This window comes from Cannabis sativa, chromosome X (assembly GCF_029168945.1).
Source record: "Cannabis sativa cultivar Pink pepper isolate KNU-18-1 chromosome X, ASM2916894v1, whole genome shotgun sequence".
Classification (NCBI taxonomy): domain Eukaryota; kingdom Viridiplantae; phylum Streptophyta; class Magnoliopsida; order Rosales; family Cannabaceae; genus Cannabis; species Cannabis sativa.
The window spans coordinates 25,664,436-25,688,123 of NC_083610.1; the positions used below are offsets into that span (position 1 = coordinate 25,664,436).

Genomic DNA, 23,688 nt, shown 5'->3' on the forward strand with positions numbered 1-23,688 from the left:
TTGATTAAAGCTGTTGGTTCTGATTTCTTTGTTGATAGAACCCACTATTTCTTCGGTTGTTACCCTGGTTGAACCCATAATTGTTGTTGTTGTTGTTCTGTGAAAAATTCCCAATGGCTTTAGCTTCATCCATTGGCAAATCATCCACATCTGCTTGACATTCCGAAAAGTGATGACTTCCTCCACATAACTCACAAACAATTTGGGCTTGTTTAGCTTGCCCTGCAATGATTTTAGTCAATGCCTCAACTCCGAGCCGTTAACTTTGTGATGGCATCAACTTCTAACACACCAGCTACCTTCTTAGATTGACTCCTTTCAGTTGGCCACTGCTGATTGTTTAGAGCCATCTCCTCCAATAGATCATACGCTTCATTAGCACTCTTTCTCATAAAAGCTCCGCCCGCTGCTGCATCTATTAAAGTTCTAGTATTACCAACCAGCCCATTATAAAAGTTGTGAACCAGCATCCACTTCTTTATACCATGATGAGGACACCTCCTGATCAGATCTTTAAACCTCTCCCAAGCCTCATGGAGAGATTCATTATCTTGTTGGCAGAAATTATTGATTTCTCCTCTCAGCTTTGCAGACTTAGCTGGAGGAAAGAATTTTGACAAGAATTTTGTTGCCAGATCATTCCATGTAGCAATAGAATTAGGTGGCAAGGAATTCAACCAACTCTTGGCTCGTTCTCTGAGCGAGAATGGAAACAATCTCAGTCGAATGGCATCATCGCTAACTCCATTAACCTTAAAAGTTTCACAAAGTTCCATGAAGTTAGAGAGATGCAAATTAGGATCTTCAGAAGGGAGACCACCAAACTGAACTGAAGACTGCACCATTTGAAGGATGGCAGGCTTAATCTCGAAATTGTTTGCATCCACTGCCGGTGGCCTGATACATGACTGCACTCCCGTCAGAGTAGGGAGAATGTAATCTCTCAAGCTACGGCCATTAGCTTGATCTTCCACGGAACCTCCATTATTACCGTTATTACCCCCATTGTTTCCAGCATTATTGTTCACATTCGCAGCCATGATCTCTGATGTTTCGGCGATTCTTTGAAACTCTTTCTTGCCTCTTGTTCTTTCGATTCCTCCTGCAAGTTTTCTCGATTTCAGGATCAACTGGTAATATGACTGTTTGTCCTTGACGGCGCATGCACATAGGATTCCTGAAATAGATCAAGAAATTATTGCAAGAAAAAGGTTAGAAAAATCAGCAAGAGAAAATATACCAAAGTAGAAGTTAGTATAATTTTATGTAATATTAATCTTTAACAATTCCCCGGCAACGGCGCCAAAAACTTGTTGCTATAATTTATAAACACTACGCAAGTATACGCAATCAAGTAGTAAATCTCACACAGGTGAGGTCGATCCCACAGGGAATTGGATTAAATACCACTAAACTATACTTATAATTCTATCTGGTAGATCAAAAGTAATTATGATTTAAAAATAGTAAAGTATGAAAGTAATTCAGAAAACTTGATAACACAATTGAAAGTTGAGCAAGATGAGATAATAGGGAGGAGAATGTTGTTGTTGTTTACCCAAATTGTTAATGCTTAATTACTATCCTATTCTTAAAGTGAAGGACAGATTATGAAATAACCTAGCTCCTTTCAGATCTTCTAGATTCTAAATCACATGTTATCTAATTAATCTCTTAATTAAACTAACATGAAATCAGCATTAAGCAATAATCTACTTGTCACATAAGTCACGTGAATACTCTCGTTTCACATAGAACATCGATTATCCAAATTTTAGCATTCTCAATTCTCACTTTTCAGATTTCGAATTGAGATCATAAAGCATGCATAAGGTGATCAATCTTAAACATGAAATTAAACACTAATTAAGATAATTTGACAACAAGAATGAAGGAATGGCAATTAAACATTAACTAGGCAAAACATTAAACAACAATCATCATCCTCCCTAAATGGGAAATTTAGTTCAGAAATAAATCCATAACCATTCCTATAACAATATTCAACATAAATAAATTAAAGAGGAATAGAGAAAGAAACTGTTGGTGGATGAATTCTGGATCTTCACATTGATTTCCTCTACTCTTCCTGCCGCTCTCTGCTGTGTTTTAGGATTCCAAATCACTTCTCTTGACTTCCAATCGCAGTTTTCTATTTATATCTAATTTTTAGGGTTCGTCGGACAAAAATACCCCTGACCGTACGGACGCTCGCCGCGGCTAAGCTTCCTCTCGCCGCGGCGAGATAATTGAAAATAAGGGGTCTCTCTGTATCTTTTAAATGGCTGCGGCGAGCCTCTTCATCGCCGCGACGACTGAAGCTTCATAGATTTTCGAAATCTAGCCGCGGCCAGGTTGTGTTTAGCCGCGGCCAGATGTGCACAATTACTCAGAAGTTGTGTTTTCTTCGGCTCAGCACATCTTTTAACGAATTTCTGCACCCGAGATCTCTTTTATTCCAAAGAACCTGAAAACATAGAAAACAAGCGTAATTCCGTCCCAACACAGCTAAAAACGCACATAAATTGGATCCAAAACATAGGCTAAAAATAGCCTAACATTCAGACCCAGCCGTTGGTGGTCAAGACTCCTTCGACTTGGCAGACTTGGGGGTAGAGGGTTTTGCAGCAGTCAGCTCCTAAGAAAGATAAATGACCTCTCCAGAAGGTCTCTTTTCCTTTGAAGAGGGTCCCTCAACGCCCTTAGACTTCTTGGCCGGAGGAGAGACGTTAGAGCTTCCGCCCATGTCTGCACAGAACAAAAACAGTATGGTTAGAAAACAGCCATCAGAAAACACAAGGCATGAAAATCAAGAAGCTGAAGAATAAGAGAAAGTAAAATGCAAGGTGACCACCCGCACAAGACTCAGAAGTCCATTATCACCTGACATCGATCCTATCTCAGACATGACAGCTTTCCCTTTTCCGAAAAAGGGGGGAGATGGACGAACAGATGAAATGGGCTCCCTGGGCGTGGCCAGGAGTTTCTTCTTCCTCTTCAGCGGAGTTACCTGCTCGTCCTCAGCCTCATCCTCAGGATTTGAAGACTCCTGAGCATACTATTTGGCCCTAGCACCTCCTTTCTGTTGGGTTTTATGCCCTATATAAAACTCTGTTTCAATGTAATCCAGATTATTCTATATCAATAAAGTAACAGAAGTAATTTTTCATTCACTTGTGTATGTTTTGGTTCACTTAATCAATTGCTTGTCTATTTGATTTATAAATTCATCCAAACCCCTTTCACATACTTGAACATGTTTATTGTGTTGTCAACACAGTGGAAAATAAACATGACTATGTGAATAAAGTATTCCTAGATTTATCGAACACACCGGGTTTCACTGATATGACAATCTACAACAGAGTTTACTTACATTTGGAGAAATGTTATGTTCTTTCCAGAACATAGGTTAAAGTAAAGCTCAGGTTGGATGCATGGAGTATGCATTGGAATGGACCGATATTGAACTTTGAATTAGATTTTGAAACTTACCGTAAACATCTATTCAATTCAATATCAGAAGTTGATCCTAGATCACATGATCTAAATCCTGATATGGTTAGGCTTAATTTCAAGAGTGTTATTCGTGTTCTTTGATTTGTTAGTTAAGCCTAAAACTTTAGTCTGGGCAATACATACATTTTGGGAACACGGTAGTGCGATTGAGTGGGAGCGCTAACATAAATATGGAGTCTATAGCTTCTATCTGGCGAATAGTAAGCAAAGGGTGATTTCCTTCGAGCTTAACCAAACGAGATAAATGATTGAGTACTCATTTCACTTAGTTGAAATATCATTTATACAGGGTTAAGTGTTTTAAGGATAAAATACATTTTAGGGTGTTACGGTAATCTAAGTCCCTTTACAGTGTAGATCATCCATATAGAGGATCATTGATCACATTAGGATTATAACAATGGATAACTAATAATGTGTCTATGTGGTGGAACAGATAGAGCATTCTATATACTGAGAGTGCGATTCTGAGTTCTATGTGTGGATTCAACGAAGAATTAATAAGTCAGTGAATTTAAGTGGTAAATTCAAGATCTGCTTATTGGAAGCTCGGATATATAGACCCATGGTCCCCTCACTGGTTGAGATGATATTACTTGTAGGACTCATTTAATTGATTTTAATTAATCAATTAAGAATTCTCAAGATAAACTTGTCAGTTTGAGAATTTAGCACTCATTAAGGGCAAAACAGTAAATAGAGATTTTGAAGGGCATATTTATTAATTAGGAAACTTTAATTAGTTTCATTATTAATAAAATAAATGATAAGATATTATTTGATAATTATTTTTAATTATTAAATAATTAGATTTATCATTAATATGGTTGAACAGTGGAATTGGCAACATTTCACAAAAAGGGAAACTATCAAGTGTAGGAAAAGGAAAGTTGGAAAAGAGGCAAGCCTTGTTTCCACATTGCCTAGGCCGGCCCCTTTACCTTCCCTTTCCCCTTGATTTTCTCAGTTCAAAATGTCAATCATAGCCCTTGGTGGTCTTCTATAAATAGAAGGCAAAGGCTTCAGAGTTTAACACAACTGTACAAGCTTTTCACAGCATTATTCTGAAAGAATTTTCTCTCAGAAAATTCTCTCTGAGCCGCCACCCTCTCTCTCTCTATTCCTTCACTGTTTCGAAATGTATGAGTGCTAGAGTAGTGCCCACACACATCAAGTAATACCTCAATCATAGTGAGGAAGGCTGTGTAGATTTCAGAGACAACAAAGAAGGACTTTCGGGCTCAGATCTTGATTATACTCTGCTACAGAAAGGAATCAAGGGTTAGAGATCTGAGTGGGAGGAGACATATATTCCGCTGCAATCACTGTAAGATTTCTGATACTCTTATGTGTTTAATTTCATATCGTTTTAGAAGTTCATATTTAGGTTGTTAAATCAACATACTTGTGAGTAGATCTAAGTTCCCGTAAAATAACTTCCAACAAGCGGCACCGAGCCATGGTAATTGATTTGCTTGCAAGAAATTTGGACTTAAAACGATTTGCTTGTTTTTTGGATGGTATCATGTTGCTTTGAGTGTCATATTGATGTTTGAATGTTGTTTGTGAATTCTGGGAAAAATGGTTACTGTTTTTATTCTGTAAGTATTTTTGTTGGATAGTTTGGAAAATTCTAAGCAATTTACCTTTTTGCAGAACTCGATTTCGATTTAATTTGAATTAGTTATGAATTTTTGAAAATTGGAAAAATCGGGGTGACGAGCAACATGATCACGCGCGCGGAAGGGCTGCTTGCAGCCTCCCTGCGCCGTGATCTCTCGGTCATGCACCCAGATCCGCGCGCGGATGGCCATGCACAGCATGCCATCCGTACAGTTCATCCAATTTTCCAATTTTTTCGATTTTTCAGGCTATTTCATGGAATTAAATTCTGATATTTTGTGTAGTTTCGTATATTGATTTTTGTTTTTCAAATTTCAAATCTAATTATCAGAAATAAATTAATTTTAATTTTTTAAATTTAATTTTAGATATTAGTGTAATTTGATTTTGAAAATAGGAAAAAAATCAAATTTTGCTTACCTTTTTCTTATTTCCTTTAAAATTTGATTATTTTATTTTTTTAAGGTCAGATATTAATTTTTTTTGGTAACTTGACCTTAATTAAAATAAGATCACAATAATCATGATAATTTTAAAAGAGGAAATAAGGTATTTTTTGTTAACTTTTAAATTTTGTTATTTTTTAATTAAATTAAATTGTAAAACAAGAAAAGGGTATGTATTTACCATTTTCTATTTTATTTTTAATTTATTAAATAACATGAAATTTAAAAGGAAAGTTAGCAATTTATTTTGAAATGACATTTAGGTTACCCAAAACCTAATTTTTCAAAATGGTAGGGTTAATTTTATTTTTATTTTTCGAAATAAATGATTAAAATTAAATAAATCCTACATCCAACTATCCAAATCTAACCTTGTTGCAGGAGTATGTGTTTTAGATTGTTTGTAAGTTTTCTAAAACCTATTATTGCTTGATCTAAATTGCCTTGGTTAACTTGATAATAGATCAGATGATCTAGTTTTAACTAAAGGTTCAATTGACGATAGATCAAGTAAATAATTTGTAACAGGTAATTTTTACAAACTTCTTTCATCTGTGTATGACTTAGCAACATGATAGGATCCATCCAAATGTGTATGCCTGTGTGAGCCTATATGTTTAATTTCTATTATAGATACATATAGGTGGTTGTTGCTAAATAAAATTTCATAACTGATAGATTTTATTTAGGCTCATTTAGTTGTGAGCCTATTCAATTAATAACAGTTATTCATTGTAAGGTTAAATTCCTCTCTTTTGGGCCTTGTGTAAGAGTTGGGAGCCTTAGAAGTGGGTGCGACATACTGGACCCAGCTCCCCCTCACATGAACAACCCCAATTGTGAAGGCCCATTTGCCTGATTTGGATAACTGTGATAGGTTAATTATATTAGTTTGACCTAATAAAAGATTGATTAGCAACATAATTAATTTCATTGTTTCTTGAAATTAATTTAAGAAAAACATAGTTTGAATAGTCATATTCGAGAAAGCTATATGTATTTTTCTTGTTTTAATTAAATATGGAATTATAACCATATAAATTCTTTCTGAATCTTAATTTTATAATTTCATTAAATATTCCTATTTAAGTTGAGATTTAGTTAAATCTATCAAATCAACTTAGATTTGAATATTTTTGAATTTCCTATTATAAATTAAGTTGAGGAATTTGGGAAATTGGTTATTAAGATTCTTTAGATATTTTTTAAGTTGATATTTTCTAAATATGGGAACTTAAAATGGAATATCTTCTAAATTAAGTGGTTACTACTTAATTGGTAATATTTAATTAAGTCATTGTTTGAGGAATATTTTTAAGTTGGGTATTTAGATTTTCTAAACAACTTAAATAAGATATTTTTCAAAATTATTCCATTTTTGAAATTTAATTAAAGTTTTTACTTTAATTTGTAATATTTCATTATTGAGATATGGAATATAAAAGATTAGACAAAATACATGTTTAAATAATGAGCTTTAATCAAAGAGAAATTCGATCTCCATTGTTGGTTTTACATAGCTATTGTTTTAGTGAGTAATCCTCCCTAATGGAGGAACGTTCATTAGCAAGTTAGCGCCGTTTAATCTCGAAAGATAAGTATTCTTATAGGTTTATTTATATGGTTCATGACCACCCTAATGGTGGCGACTATGTAAGACTTATAAGAATGCGAAACAATGGTAGAAGCTCATAAGATAGAATTGCCTTGACTCTCGCCTAAACGAGACAACGCTGAATTCCAATCTTGATCGAATAAAAGGTTGCTAGAATGTTTGACATTTTAGATGAATTGACAACTCTATTCAATGGATGATGCTTTGACTCTCGCCTAAACGGGACACTGTATCAGTTCGTTGGAAACCTTGGAAAACAAACTATGTTAGATTTAGTATTTTTATAACATAAGTGATTGTTTGTTTTCTGAACCTGTGTATGAATTTATAGAACCGAAACCTTACTTCTGTTTATTGATATGTTGTAGTGCCAAAATGAATAACCCTCATCCCGATCCACTCCTAGTTAGTATCTTTGCGAAAGAACTCAATAGTGTGAAAATGCATCCTGGTAGTTGCATTAACTCGCACCTATTGTTGATGAATCTGAAATTCGAAAAGGCAAATCTACTAGGAATTGATTTATCAAAGGAACAATGGGTGAAACTCATACTTTATAGTCTTCCTCAGGAGTATAACAGTTTTGTTCTATATTACTTATTAAACAATCCTAACTCCTCCGACATGGACAAACTCGAGTCTGAGTTGAGGGCCCATGAGCGGGATCTGATTGCAATGAGACCTGCTAGCATTGCAAGTTTTAATCAGAGGAAGAAGATTAAGCATGAGGGCTCCAACAAAGCTGCTTCTTCAAGTACAAATGTCAGACATCATGTTCTATGTGCGAATTGTAATGGAAAGGGACATAAAGAAGAACAATGTCCCAGGCTTCTAGACAATTCAAACGAAGGTGATGCTTTTGTATTTGAATCATGTGTTTTAGAGAACGACAAATCCTCGTGGATTGTTGATTCTGGATCTACTAACCATGTATTTTCTTCATTACAGCTGCTTGAAACTTGGGAGAATCTTCACCCAGATGAGTTAAAGCTTAAAGTTGGAAATGGCGAGTTGGTATCAGTTAAAGCAAGAGGAACAGCCCGAATCAAGTTTAATTCTAAGAAGTTTTTACTTTTAGAGAATGTTTTATATATTCCTAATTTTAGTAGAAACTTGATTAGTGTTTCATGTTTACAGACACAATTTTATATATTGAATTTTTCGAGTTCAAATTGTTCAATTTCTCGTAATGGATTTCATATATGTGTTGCAAACATGGAACGAGGGCTTTATGTTTTAAGACCTGATACTCAAATCTCACTAAATACTGAACTTTTCAATGTAGCTAGACCTAGAAGCCTTAAGAGAAAAGAGATTGATAATGATGATCAAACTTATCTATGGCATTTACGTTTAGGTCATATAGGCTTTGATAGACTCAATAGGCTAACCAAAGACGGTCCATTGAAAAATGTCGTCTTAGGAGAGCCGCTGCCCGCGAGTCTTGCCTAGAAGGAAAAATGACCAAACGTTCTTTCTCTGCAAAGGGAGAGCGTGCCAAAGAACCCCTAGGGTTAGTACATTCAGATGTTTGCGGACCACTGAATGTAAAAGCCAGAGGAGGTTATGAGTATTTCGTCACTTTCATTGACGATTTCTCTAGATATAGTTTTCTTTACCTAATGCAAAAGAAATCTGAAACGTTTGAAAAGTTTCAGGAATTTCATGCTTTGGCTCAAAACCAATTAGGTAAAACATTAAAGATCTTGCGAACTGATAGGGGTGGAGAATATATGGATATGCAGTTCAAAGATCATTTAATTGAACTTGGAATTGAATCCCAATATACTGCCCCTAGCACTCCACAGCAGAATGGAGTTGCAGAAAGAAGAAATCGCACTCTCTTAGAAATGGTTAGGTCTATGCTGAGTTACTCAACTCTGTCTACGTCCTTCTGGGGATATCCTATTCAAATGGCAAACGACATTTTGAATGTTGTTCCATCTAAAGCAGTCCCTAAAACACCCGTCGAACTATGGAATGGTCGCACACCTAGTTTGCGCCATTATAGGATTTGGGGGTGCCCTGCTCATGTCTTAAGAAAGAAAGAAAGCAAACTGGAATCGCGAACTGAAGTTTGCATGTTTGTCGGAAATTCTAAAGAGACTAGGGGGGGACTATTCTATAGTCACAAGGATAACAAAGTGTTTGTCTCTACAAATGCTACTTTCCTTGAAGAGAACTATATGAAAGACAACAAACCGAAAAGTGAAATTGTATTAGAGGAAATGCTCACAGATACCGTTCCTTCAAATGTACCATCTTCTTCTACTCAAGAAGAGGAACATCCCACTCCCTCAGTTGTAGCAACTGAGAAAACTACTACTAAAGCTCCTATTCAGAAAGTCACCGCTCCTCGTCGTAGTGGGAGGGTTTCAACGAAACCATCTCGTTATGGCTTGGATGGTGAAATCAATATGGTCGCTGGTGACGGTATTGATGACGACCCATTGACATATAAATAGGCAATGGCAAGTCCGCAACGGAAGCGATGGTCAGACGGTATGGATTCAGAAATGGATTCCATGAAGAAGAACAAAGTCTGGGAATATGTAGAACCACCTGAAGATTTTCGTCCAATTGGATGTAAATGGGTCTACAAGAAGAAAAGAGGTGCTGGAGGCGAAGTCGAAACTTTCAAAGCTAGACTGGTCGCCAAGGGTTATACCCAAAGAGAAGGTGTGGACTATGAGGAAACTTTTAGTCCTGTTGCCATGCTCAAATCCATCCGAATTCTTCTCTCCATAGCTGTCGCTTTAGATTATGAAATCTGGCAAATGGATGTCAAGACAGCCTTTCTTAATGGGCTTCTTGAAGAAACCATCTATATGGAGCAACCAGAAGGTTATGTTCTTCCTGGGCAGGAGAATAAAGTTTGCAAATTAAATAGGTCCATATATGGGCTTAAGCAAGCGTCTCGCTCATGGAACAAAAGGTTTGATGATATCATCAAGACCTACGGCTTTCATCAGAATGAAGATGAACCTTGTGTTTACCAACTCAAGGAAAACCAAGTAGTAGTATTCCTGGTACTTTATGCTGATGACATTTTGATCATTGGAAACAATGTCAAGAAAATGACTCACATCAAGGAATGGCTTGACACTCAATTCGACATGAAAGACTTGGGTGAGGCAGCCTATGTTCTTGGTATTCAGATTGTCAGAAACCGGAAGAACAGATCCCTTGCTCTCTCTCAAATAGCCTACATTGACAAAGTTCTTGAGAGATTTTCCATGACCAATACCAAAGGGGCAAACATGCCCTCTAGACATGGTATCCGTCTATCTAAGGAACAGTGTCCTACTGATCCTCAAGAGATAGAAGACATGGCAAAAATTCCTTATGCTTCTGCAGTTGGGAGTCTGATGTATGCTATGCTATGCAATAGACCTGACATCTGCTATGCAGTTGGAATCGTGAGCAGGTATCAGTCAAATCCAGGAAGGGTACATTGGAACGCGGTTAAGTATATTTTGAAATACTTAAAGAGTACAAGAGATTATGTATTAGTCTACAAGGGTGGTGCTTTGAATCCCTTAGGCTATACAGACTCAGATTTCCAGGGATGTCTTAAAGACAGGAAATCTACATCTGGGATGGTGTTTACTCTTGGGGGTGGAGCAGTAGTTTGGAGAAGTGCTAAACAAACTGCGATTTCGGATTCTACCATGGAGGCAGAATACATAGTTGCGGCTGAAGCAGCTAAAGAGGTTGTTTGGCTTAGGAAGTTCTTCACCAGTCTTGGTGTAGTTCCTGGAATGGAAAGGCCTCTAGTCCTGCTTTGTGATAACACTGGAGCTATAGCCAACAGTAAGGAACCTCGGAGCCACAAGAGAAGTAAGCACATAGAAAGAAAGTATCATATTATCAGAGAATATGTGGCAAGAGGGGATGTACTGGTGGAGAAAGTGGATACGCAGGATAACTTGGCTGATCCATTCACCAAAGTCTTGGCAGTAACTTCATTCGAAAAGCACCGTCAGAATTTAGGATTAATTGAAATGTACTGATTTGTTTTATATTAGTGCAAGTGGGAGTTTGTTGGGTTTTATGCCCTATATAAAACTCTGTTTCAATGTAATCCAGATTATTCTATATCAATAAAGTAACAGAAGTAATTTTTCATTCACTTGTGTATGTTTTGGTTCACTTAATCAATTGCTTGTCTATTTGATTTATAAATTCATCCAAACCCCTTTCACATACTTGAACATGTTTATTGTGTTGTCAACACAGTGGAAAATAAACATGACTATGTGAATAAAGTATTCCTAGATTTATCAGAACACTGGGTTTCACTGATATGACAATCTACAACAGAGTTTACTTACATTTGGAGAAATGTTGTGTTCTTTCTAGAACATAGGTTAAAGTAAAGCTCAGGTTGGATGCATGGAGTAGGCATTGGAATGGACCGATATTGAACTTTGATTTAGATTTTGAAACTTACCGTAAACATCTATTCAATTCAATATCAGAAGTTGATCCTAGATCACATGATCTAAATCCTGATATGGTTAGGCTTAATTTCAAGAGTGTTATTCGTGTTCTTTGATTTGTTAGTTAAGCCTAAAACTTTAGTCTGGGCAATACATACATTTTGGGAACACGGTAGTGCGATTGAGTGGGAGCGCTAACATAAATATGGAGTCTATAGCTTCTATCTGGCGAATAGTAAGCAAAGGGTGATTTCCTTCGAGCTTAACCAAACGAGATAAATGATTGAGTACTCATTTCACTTAGTTGAAATATCATTTATACAAGGTTAAGTGTTTTAAGGATAAAATACATTGTAGGGTGTTACGGTAATCTAAGTCCCTTTACAGTGTAGATCATCCATATAGAGGATCATTGATCACATTAGGATTATAACAATGGATAACTAATAATGTGTCTATGTGGTGGAACATATAGAGCATTCTATATACTGAGAGTGCAATTCTGAGTTCTATGTGTGGATTCAACAAAGAATTAATAAGTCAGTGAATTTAAGTGGTAAATTCAAGATCTGCTTATTGGAAGCTCGGATATATAGACCCATGGTCCCCTCACTAGTTGAGATGATATTACTTGTAGGACTCATTTAATTGATTTTAATTAATCAATTAAGAATTCTCAAGATAAACTTGTCAGTTTGAGAATTTAGCACTCATTAAGGGCAAAACAGTAAATAGAGATTTTGAAGGGCATATTTATTAATTAGGAAACTTTAATTAGTTTCATTATTAATAAAAGAAATGATAATATATTATTTGATAATTATTTTTAATTATTAAATAATTAGATTTATCATTAATATGGTTGAACAGTGGAATTGGCAACATTTCACAAAAAGGGAAACTATCAAGTGTAGGAAAAGGAAAGTTGGAAAAGAGGCAAGCCTTGTTTCCACATTGCCTAGGCCGGCCCCTTTACCTTCCTTTTCCCCTTGATTTTCTCAGTTCAAAATGTCAATCATAGCCCTTGGTGGTCTTCTATAAATAGAAGGCAAAGGCTTCAGAGTTTAACACAACTATACAAGCTTTTCACAACATTATTCTGAAAGAATTTTCTCTCAGAAAATTCTCTCTGAGCCGCCACCCTCTCTCTCTCTATTCCTTCACTGTTTCGAAATGTATGAGTGCTAGAGTAGTGCCCACACACATCAAGTAATACCTCAATCATAGTGAGGAAGGCTGTGTAGATTTCAGAGACAACAAAGAAGGACTTTCGGGCTCAGATCTTGATTATACTCTGTTACAGAAAGGAATCAAGGGTTAGAGATCTGAGTGGGAGGAGACATATATTCCGCTGCAATCACTGTAAGATTTCTGATACTCTTATGTGTTTAATTTCATATCGTTTTAGAAGTTCATATTTAGGTTGTTAAATCAACATACTTGTGAGTAGATCTAAGTTCCTGGTAAAATAACTTCCAACACTTTCAACTTAGCCTCGGGCTTAAGTTGAATAAGCTCATCCTCCTTATGAGCTCGTTCAGGCCGGCAAACACCAGACTTCCTCTTCTTCCCCACCACAGACTTAGGAGTAAAGTCCTCGGGATAAAGCCCGTACCTCACAAGATTATCATCGGAGGTCAACTGGATAATATTCATGTCTTTCCCCAGCAACCGGGAAAGTTTTTGAGCTCTATCCCTAAGAGCAAGAGTGAGAGGAGGACGGTGATATGTCGAAATCTACTGAAACTGAGTTCGGGTAATGCTCGGATCCTTCACCATGAAGTACTCATCAATAAAACGCCTTATTTTGCTAATGGCCTTGTCATCCGTGCCGGTTAACCACTTGAAGCCTTACTGAGAGAAATAGAAGTACCCCGACCTACCTTGTTTGGGGGTGGACTTCAGATCAAAGAACCAGGCAACCTCGTGGGGAGAAGGAATACCCCATCCTTGGGAAGCGTAGAGGACGAAGAGGGCGGACAAATACTTAATGCCCTTAGGAGTAGGAATGGCAAATTGGGGTTTTTTCGCGGATCGGATCGGGGCCCCGACCTGATGGGGTAGTCCCGCCCCGGTAGAATCGAATCGATATTCGGGTCTTTGCCCCGCCCCGCCCCGCCCCGGTTAGTTTTTTTTCGGGTCGGGGATGACCCGATCCGGTAATGCAATAACTTAAAAAAAATAAAAAAATCAAATTCCTAACCCTAAATCCCTAAATTAAAAATTCGAAGACTGAATAACAGTTCTCCCATCCACCACCATTGATTATCTCTATGCACCTCTCACCTTCCCTCGCCAATTGTCACACCCAGCTCTGGCCTCACTCTCTATTTTTGTCGACGACTGCAGGTATGAATCTCCACCAGTTATTTTTTTTTATTTGGTTTTGATTTCAACATCTGGGTATTATTGGGTCACGTTCTGTAATTGCCCGTGCCTAGCTAGCTTTTCATTATCAAATGTTTTGAGGGTATTGTCAAATAGTAAACATTCCTTCACTCTTTCATCTTTCTATCTTTAATTATCTCTAACGTTTTTCCTTTTCTTTTCAAAGAATATGGTAACATACACACATTTAGGATAAATTATAAATATTTGTCGTTCAGGTATATATAACACTTACTCCAGTTTTGAGTCTTGACTAGGATGATGCTATCAGATCATTTATATTTTTATGTTGCATTATGTGTTTTTTTTACTACCTAAATCAAGTTTTCATTAGCCATGCATATAGATTCCTAACCTTCTAAGCACATTTATATATTAATAAATATATGAGATGAGTGGGATGGGGTGGCAACTGGTATATTTTTTTTTAACATATTTAGGATGTATTCATTTGAGAGGTTGATGGGTAGTGTTTGGTTACTGAGAAAAGCTAGATGTAGCTTTAGTTTAATGCTTCAGTTGCATTCTAATGTGATTTATTAGTGCTCAGAAAAATTGATATATTGTAATTTATTTGTTTAATATTGCAGGAATCTTCATCTGCTGAAGCTGTGAAATCAAAAGAAATTTCTCAATTGTTAAGGGGGCAGTTGGTGCAACAGGAACCATTGTACTAGTTTGTTCTCCTTTTACAATTTGTAGTACCACCTGCTTAAGGTACTTTTACTATGATATAACATTCTTTCTCATAATTTAATAGAAGAGTTTGAATATCCTATATATTCATCCATAGAGAAGTAGGTTTTGAGATTTTGTGTGTTGCGGTGATAATTGAAGGTTGATAACTTGCCTATTTTAGTGAAGTAGGATCTGTGAAATTTATGTGCTGCGGTGATACAAGGATGAAAACTTCTGTATTATCTGATTGTTTGTGATTGAAATTGACAGATGGTTAGGTTAATAAAATAGGAAATGTTGTCCGATTTTTTTAAAAGTATATTTACCATATTTTTTAAGTAGTTGTGTGCATTGATAGACATGAGAATATGATGTTATTGTAGATTGATTAAAGAATAATGTCTGGTCAAATCGGTTCTAATTCTGAGGATGATGTTGATTTTGTGCCATCAACTAATGTTGAAGAAATACAATCTGTTAGTAATACATTAGATGAAAATCAGAATACAGGGAGAAAAAGAACTTCTCGTGCATGGGATCATTTTACTCGACAAGAAATTGATGGTAAAATTAAAGCGGTTTGTAATCACTGCGGGCGTAAGTTGGTGGGAGGAAGTACTGCGGGGACTACGCATTTAAATACTCACGTGAAGAGGTGTCCAGTTACAAAGGCCCAACTTGCCGCTAATCCAACTACAAGTCCTTCAGTTCCTTTCAATTTTGATCCTGATGTAGCAAGGATCAAATTGGCTCAAATGATCGTTAAGCATGAGTATCCATTGTCCATGGTTGAGCATAGCGGGTTCATCGAATATTCAAGTACTCTGTGTCCTACATTTCAAATGGTGTCAAGGAATACGGTTAGATCTGACATCATGAAAATGTATAAAGCTGAGAAAGAAAAATGTAGGCAAAGTTTGGAAAAAAGTAGGAGTAGAATAGCCATAACCAGTGACATGTGGACTGCTAATCATCAGAAGAGGGGATATATGGCTGTAACAGCTCATTTTATTGATTATTATTGGAACTTGCACAATCAGATTCTGAGTTTTAAGTATGTTCCATGCCCTCACGATGCTCCAGCACTACTTGAGGCACTAAGATCTTGTCTTAATGAATGGAAAATAGAAGACAAGATCAGTACAATGACTCTCGATAATTGTAGTGCAAATGATGCTATGATTGACCTTTTAAAAGGACAATTTGAGCCTGACAGTTTTATTTTGAAGGGAAAGTTGCTACATGTGCGTTGTTGTGCACATATTTTAAATCTAATTGTCAAGGATGGCTTATCTGTCATTGGTGATAGTGTTGACAAAATTCGAGAGAGTGTTGCTTATTGGTCGGGCACACCAAAAAGACATGAAAAATTTGAGGACACTGCTCGTCAACTTGGAGTACCATACACCAAAAAAATATCACTTGATTGTGTAACAAGGTGGGATTCCACTTTTCTAATGCTTAGCACAGCTTTATCGTACAAGACAGTATTTGAACGTGCTAGGTTACGTTAGTTGAGATTGATGTGTGCCCCTTCGGAAATTGATTGGCAAAATGCTCAACAATTATGTGATAAATTAGAGGTGTTTCATGAAGTGACAGAATTATTCTCTGGAACAAAGTACCCTACCGCCAATATTTTTTCCCTAAAATTTGTGAAATTAAGACAAACATTGACTCATGGATGTCATCAGATGTGCCTTTTATTAAGGACATGGCAACTCAAATGATGTCTAAGTTTCAAAAATATTGGAAAGAGATTCATGGGCTTATGTGTGTGGCGGTTGTTTTAGACCCGAGATACAAGTTCATATTGCTCGAATACTATTTCCCTGTAATCTATGGAGATGAGCAATCTGTAACTCAAATTGCAAATATTCGTGAGCTGTGTTGCGAGTTACTGGAGGAGTATGGGTCTAAGTTTCCTGATTTGAGAGAGAGAAGGGTTCAGGTAGATAATGTATCATCTTCTTCGACATGGCGAATGGATGCTCTTTCTAACTTTCACAGATATGTTAGAGCTTCCTATCGAGTAGAAAATATAAAGTCTGAACTAGATTTATATTTGGAGGAGAACTTGGTACCTAGGACTGAAAAGTCATTTGATATATGTAATTATTGGAAGGTGACGGGCCTCAAATACCCTTTGTTGAGTATGATTGCTAAGGATGTGTTTGCTGTGCCTGTTAGCACTGTTGCATCAGAATCTACATTCAGTACTGGTGGTAGACACGTGAGTCCTCATCGATCGAGACTTCATCCTTCTACATTAGAAGCATTAGTATGCACACAGAATTGGTTGATGACTGACAAAAAAGGTAAATATCATTAAATAAATAATTATATATATTTGAGTATATGTTTCATAATTAGTATTGATTTTGTTTTTTTTTTTACAGTAACAATAAATGATGAAGATGTTGATGTTGATCCAACAATGGTAACTAGTTTAGTTTTCGTAATTTATCAAAAAAATTATCAATTTTTATTATTAATATTTTTTTGTTGTTTTTTTTTTCAGGAGCCTTACGTTGTTGATCTTGATGATTAGAATATATGTTGTTTTATTGTTAGTTTTTATTATTAATGTACTTTGTTATTACTAATATGAATGTAATTGATATTTCAACTCAACTCAAATTATAATTAGGAAATTTATTTAGAACTTTATTTTTTGGGTATTGTTTAATTTTAATATGAACATCTTTAGAAATTTATTTTTAAGCATGTCTTTATGAATCCAAGAGATGTTTCTCATAAACAAGAAAACTAACACATTTTATTAAAATCTTCTACCACATTTTTATTTGTTTGTTTTGTTTGAAAAGTAATATATAAATATAATATTATATATGTGACATATGTGTGAGATGATGAACCTATGTCACATATTTCAATCTCAACTTTTGAATATTACCATTTAAAAATAAAAACATGGTTTGACCCAATAATTAAAGACAAATTAACAAAATATATGCTATACCCTATAGTGAATTTTGTTGCATGCAATGCATTACTAAATATCTATATAACGCTAATATATTCTTTTTTTTCCATCGATTTACATGGTGAAAAGTAATTTTTGGATTTACAGTTAGTAAAAAAAGTTTATTCAGAAATATAAAAAAAAAATAAGAGAATATATATTTTTATTAAAAAAAACTCCTAATGTTAAATTTGATAAATTTTAAAATAATTATAAAATATAATTAAATACTTTAATTGATTCAATAAAACTTCTTATCAAATTTTAGGAAAATATTTTTCTCTTAACTTATAAAGTCTCTTATAAAATAAAATTTGAAGAAGTAAATTTGCAAAAAAAAAAAAAAAAAAAAAAAGTCGGGTCAAACCCGACCCAGTTGGGTCGGGTCGGGTCAGACCCAATTAAATTTTTAAGGTAATCGGGGCGGGGCGGGGCGAGGCAATAGCTTGTCGGGGCGGGGCGGGTCAGAAGCGGGGCGGGGCAGACCCGCCCCATTTGCCATTCCTACTTAGGAGTGATTTGGGTCGGACAGAGACCAAAGAAGTCTGCCACATCCTTGAAGTACTTGTGCAAGGGCATCAGCGCACCTTGCTGGCCATGAGCCCCCGAACAGGCGCACATCCCCTTGTCAGGGTTTGTGGCACGATTTGTGTGGGCGGGAATGTAGCAGTCCAGCTCGCCCAGGTACCCGTCCTGGTCAAGAGTTCAAAGGCGCGCCTCCGTAATCTTGGACGGAGGACTTACCCAGCTGGCGCCCAAGGCACCCTGTCTCCTATGAGGAACCGCCGCAGCAAGCTCCTCACTAACGTAGTCAACGCCCTCGACCAGGACGTCTCCGTCAGCATCAATTGGCAGCCCAGCCTCATGGTACTCCCCGAAATTTGGGGGTTCAATCTCTTCCTTTCCCTCCGCCTCGGAAGGATTGCCGGGACGCACATCGTCCAGCTCCTCAACCTCCTGGACCTCAGCGTCCCCCTCACGATCCTCCTCCATCGGGACGGGCGAATCCTGTTCGGCACTGGGCAGAGTGGCAAGCCGAGCCACTTGAGGATCGATAGCATCAACCAGACGCGTGGTTTTCTTTGTACAAGCCATCATCCTATGGCTGGGTACAAGGGCAGAAGAATATTCTTCACTGGAAGGAGGACTAGAACGAAGACGAGGGTGATCTTTAGGCAGAAGTTGAAGCAAATCCTGGTCGATCTGATGTCCGAGTTCCCAAGACTCACCTGAGTTCATCTACAAAAAACAACACACGAGATGAGTGTTGGACGGAATATCAAATGATAAACAGAAAATATGCTGACCAAGAGTACTCAACAGATTAAAGGACAACTATGTCCAAAGAAAAGTAAGAACTTAAGAAGTCAAAAAAATTTTCTTGAGTTAGGGCAAAAAAGTTCATGAAGCTTAGAATAAGCAAGATGAAAGGCGGACACAATGCAGTTCAGAGACAAGCTCTATGGCTGTAAACCCACATGAAGACGTGATAAAGAAGAATTGCAGAAGTTTCTAACCCTAGGGTTTCCTAAGCATTTTTCTACAACACAGTAAAAGTTGCATTCGAAATGTAAACATGCAAAGAGAAGCATAAAGGAAATCAGAAACTTACTCAAAGATTCGAGTGTCTGGGTTCGAGCAACGTCAATCCAACCAGTAGTTGTATGAAGGCACTTCGGCGACTTTGAAGCCAGAAAATTTTCTTTTCGCTCTGGACCTAACTTAGCAGAGAAGGGTTATGAAATGAGTTTATGTGGCAATGCTGTGGGTATATATAGGCATGTCTCGAAAAGGTGTAATTGTCTCAAAGAAACCTTAGACGCCTCAGCTTCCCGCCTAAAAAACGAATATGGGAAATCAAAAGTAATTGAGTGCAACCGTCAGCCGTGCAGAGAGAAAATTGAATTTTGAAATATTAATTGTCAGAGCATTTATTAGCTAAAAACTGAAGGGACACCCAGTCAGCTTCACATCGAGTCTCGAACGGTCACGCTCGACACGTATCCCCATCCAAAGGTAGAACCAGCTCGGAAGAAGTCTACACACAACCTCAGAGGTCCCGTACAGACTTGGTGGGCAAATGTTATCCCAAATTTTTCACTCTGACGTGGCATCACGAGAATGGTGACATGTGGAGTCCACTTGGAGCATCTGCTCGGGAAGATAGGCCGAGTAGGATTCCTCGCTGGCACATCTTAAGTAAGATATTCAGCGATCTGTGCAGAGCACTCAACACTTAGCGAATTTAGCTTTCGCATCATGAGTCATCAGCTCAATCCCTATAACTCAGGGATCAACTTACGTGGATACGGCATACACATGATCCCACTATCAGTGTACTCAGTGTCAATCCCACGATCCTTGCATTCAGCATTGATCACACGATCTTTCTGTTTATGCGCATTGTAACAAGAGAGGAAACTCTTCCTCCTCAAGTTTCCCAGTCCTATAAATAGTGATACATGTTCACTGGGCAAGGGGACCGAGAGATTCAAAGTCGATACGCAGCTAAGCTAAGACTATATTATTATCTAAGAATTATATATTCAGAGATTCTGTTGTAAGAGCTATAAGAAAATGAATCTTCTTCCTTGTTCTTAAGTCAATACAAATAACGATGATTAGGGTATTACCGAACTGCTCAGGGCTCAACCTCTATAAAATTCATGTGTTTTATTATTTCTTTATTATATATATATCGTTACGACACATCGTTTATCACTTATAAAATAGACTCATTGTCGTTGGCTAAAAGCGAAGTCAAAAGGTATATACCAACCAACCACTACAACAAATACTGCAAAAACCAGATGCTTTTGGACTGTTACTCAAGTGGGCGGTAGAGTTGTGTCAGTACGAAATCACTTTCCAACCCCGAACAACAATCAAAGGCCAAGTCTTGGCCAACTTTGTCGTAGAATGCACAGGCAAAAAAGAAAGCTGTTGGGTTTTATGCCCTAAATAAAACTCATTTCAATATAATCAGATTTACTTATTAATATAGATCAGAAATAACATTTAATGTTGCATGGTTCACATGATTTATTTCATGATTATATGTAAATAATGTATGAATTCATCTGAAACCCTTTTCACATACTTGATATTGTTTATTGTGTTGTCAACACTTTGGAAAGTAAACATGACTATGTGAATAAAGTTTCCTAGATTTATCAAACATAGGGTTTTACTGATATGATAATCTACAACAGAGTTTACTTGCATTTGGAGAAATGCTATGTTCTTTCCAGAGCATTGGTTAAAGTAAAGCTCAGGTTGGATGCATGGAGTATGCATCGGAAGAGACCGATATTGAACTTTGACTTAGATTTATTAAACTTACAGTAATATCTATTCAAGTCAATATCGCCTAGTTGATCCTAGATCAAATGATCTTAATCCTGTTAGGATTAGGCTTAATCTCAAGAGGCTATTCGTGTTCTTTGATTTGTTAGTTAAGCTTACTTTTGGGTCAGGGTGATACGTACATTTTGGGAACACGGTAGTGCAATTGAGTGGGAGCGCTAACATAAACATGGAATCTATAGCTTCTATCTAGCAAATAGTAAGTAAAGAATGATCTCCTTCGAGCTTGACCAAACGAAAATAAATGGTGGAGTACTCATTTCACATAAGCTGAAATATCATTTATACGGGGTTAAGTATTTTAAGGATAAAATACATTGTAGGGTGTAACGGTAATCTAATCCCTTTATAGTGTAGATCATTCATATAGAGGATCATTGATCAAATTAGGATTATAACAATGGATAACTAATGATGTGTCTATATGGTGGAATATATAGAGCATTCTATATACTGAGAGTGCAATTCTAAGTTATATGCGTGGATTCAACGAAGAATTAATAAGTCCGTGAATTTAGGTTATAAATTCTTGATCTCCTTATTGGTAGCTCGGTTATATAGACCCATGGTCCCCCCACTAGTTGAGATAATATTTCTTCTAAGACTCATTTAATTGGTTTTGATTAATCAATTATAATTCTCAATTTAGACTATGTCTATTTGTGAATTTTGCACTATGTAAGGGCGAAATTGTAAAGAAAGAGTTTTAGGGGCATATTTGTTAATTATGATACTTTGTATGGTTCAATTAATAAATATGATAAATGACAATATTATTTAATAATTATTTATAGTTATTAAATAGTTAGAATTGGCATTTAAATGGTTGAATTTGAAAATTTGCGATTTTGAGAAAATGAGATGCAGAAATGATAAAACTTCAAAATTGTAAAAAGTGAGGCCCAAATCCACATTGTATAGGGCAGGCCACTTTTATAGGATTTATCTTCTGATATTTTCATTATTTTAATGCCAAATAATTCAAACCTAACCCTAGTGGAATGCTATAATTAGATAGTGAAGGCTTCAGGAAATTTACACTTAACTTTCTGATTTCCTTCAGAGAAAAACCTGAGCCTTCTCTCTCTATACCTAGCCGCCACCTTCTTCTCTTTCTTCTTCCTTGAAATTTCGAAATCTCTTAGTGATTAGAGTAGTGCCCACACACAGCAAGTGATACCTCAATCATAGTGAGGAAGATCGTGAAGAAAGACATTCAACAAGAAGGAGTTTCAGCACTAAAGTAGGAGAGAAAGAGATCCGGGTTCAGATATTGGTAATTGTAAAGCCTGCTTAGTTAATTTGGAAATTAGCAGTTGTTTATGATTAATTATGAAATTATTTATAGCTATTTAAATAATTTATTACTGTTATTTATGGAATTCAGAAATGCATGGTTATGTTATTCAGTAGTTTTCATATTTTGCATTTCCGGTGCCTGGTATTTTGGAACTCGGCGTTTGGCTCAGTAGAAATCACAACTTAGCATGTTATTAGTTTGGGACGGGTTTTTTGACATTGGGAATGTCGGGAATGGCCGGGAATTTAGAATTTCCCAAAAATACCCCTTTAGTGATTTTTATGTGATTTTAGTATGGAGGGGCAAAATGGTCTTTTTGCCCCAATGAATTTTTGTCTTTTAGTGGATTGATTCTTTGAATTTAATTGTTTATTTTATTATATTATTGGCTGAAATGAAATATTAAGTGGCTTTTGATTCATTTATTCATTTCCTCATTTTTGCAAAATTACACTTAGAAGAAAAAGTTAGAAATTTTCAAACTCCCTCTCTCCCTTTTCCTCTCTCTCTCTCGGCTGTGCATGTGGGTGCTTGGAGCTGGGTTTTGCTCTAATTTTTCAAGTGAATTCTCATCCAAATCTAAGCATTTTCCAAGCTAGGTTAGCTTCTCTTGATTTCTTCTTTAAAATTATGAAAAAAAAATGATGAAATATTGAGTGAAATGCATGCTTTTTGATGATGTTGCTGCTGCTGGTTATTGTTGTTGTTTTTATGACTAAAATGTTGAATTAATTATGTTTAATTAAGTTGAATTGCATGCTTGAGTTTCTTGTTCTAGTTGGTTAGATTTTTATGTGAAAAAGTTATGATTTTTGAAAGAAATGGGGTGATTTGTTGCTGTATGGTTGCTTGATGTTTTTAGTTGTTTGCAGAGGCTTAATTATGTTGGTTTAAGTATATTCTAGCTAGTTTGAATGCATGATAGAGGGATTTGCTCAAGTTTGAGTTTAGAACTCAAAGCTTGAGCTTTAATGGCAAATTTTGTATCTGTGGTTTCTGGGTAGGTTTGATGCTTTGGTTATGTTCTTTGGGGTATCTAGAGCAGGTCTGGAAAGTTTGAATCAATTTGGGGTTGAATTGGTTGAGATATGAATTTTTGAAGTTCTGTCTGCGAAGAACCGGAATTCCGGTTGTGCATCCGGAATTCCGGATGGGCTTCGAAAATTCCCAGAACCGGAATTCCGGTTGGGCAACCGGTCTGCCGGTTGGGGAATTTTCTGAACCCGTGTTTTTCCTCGTTTTTATGTTTTAAGGGGTATTGCCATGCTTTTTATCGATAGGGAAACTTTTAGTTCCTAGTTTAAGTCCCCGGGAAGTGATTTAGC

General features: G+C 36.5%; 1 non-coding gene across 1 annotated transcript; it reads left to right on the forward strand.

The window, feature by feature from the left end:
* Positions 1 to 480: 480 nt before the first annotated feature.
* LOC115703365 (small nucleolar RNA R71) lies at positions 481 to 587 on the forward strand. The gene has a single exon (XR_004009137.2). It is a non-coding gene; the product is annotated as a small nucleolar RNA R71 (small nucleolar RNA).
* The last annotated feature ends 23,101 nt before the right edge of the window (positions 588 to 23,688 follow it).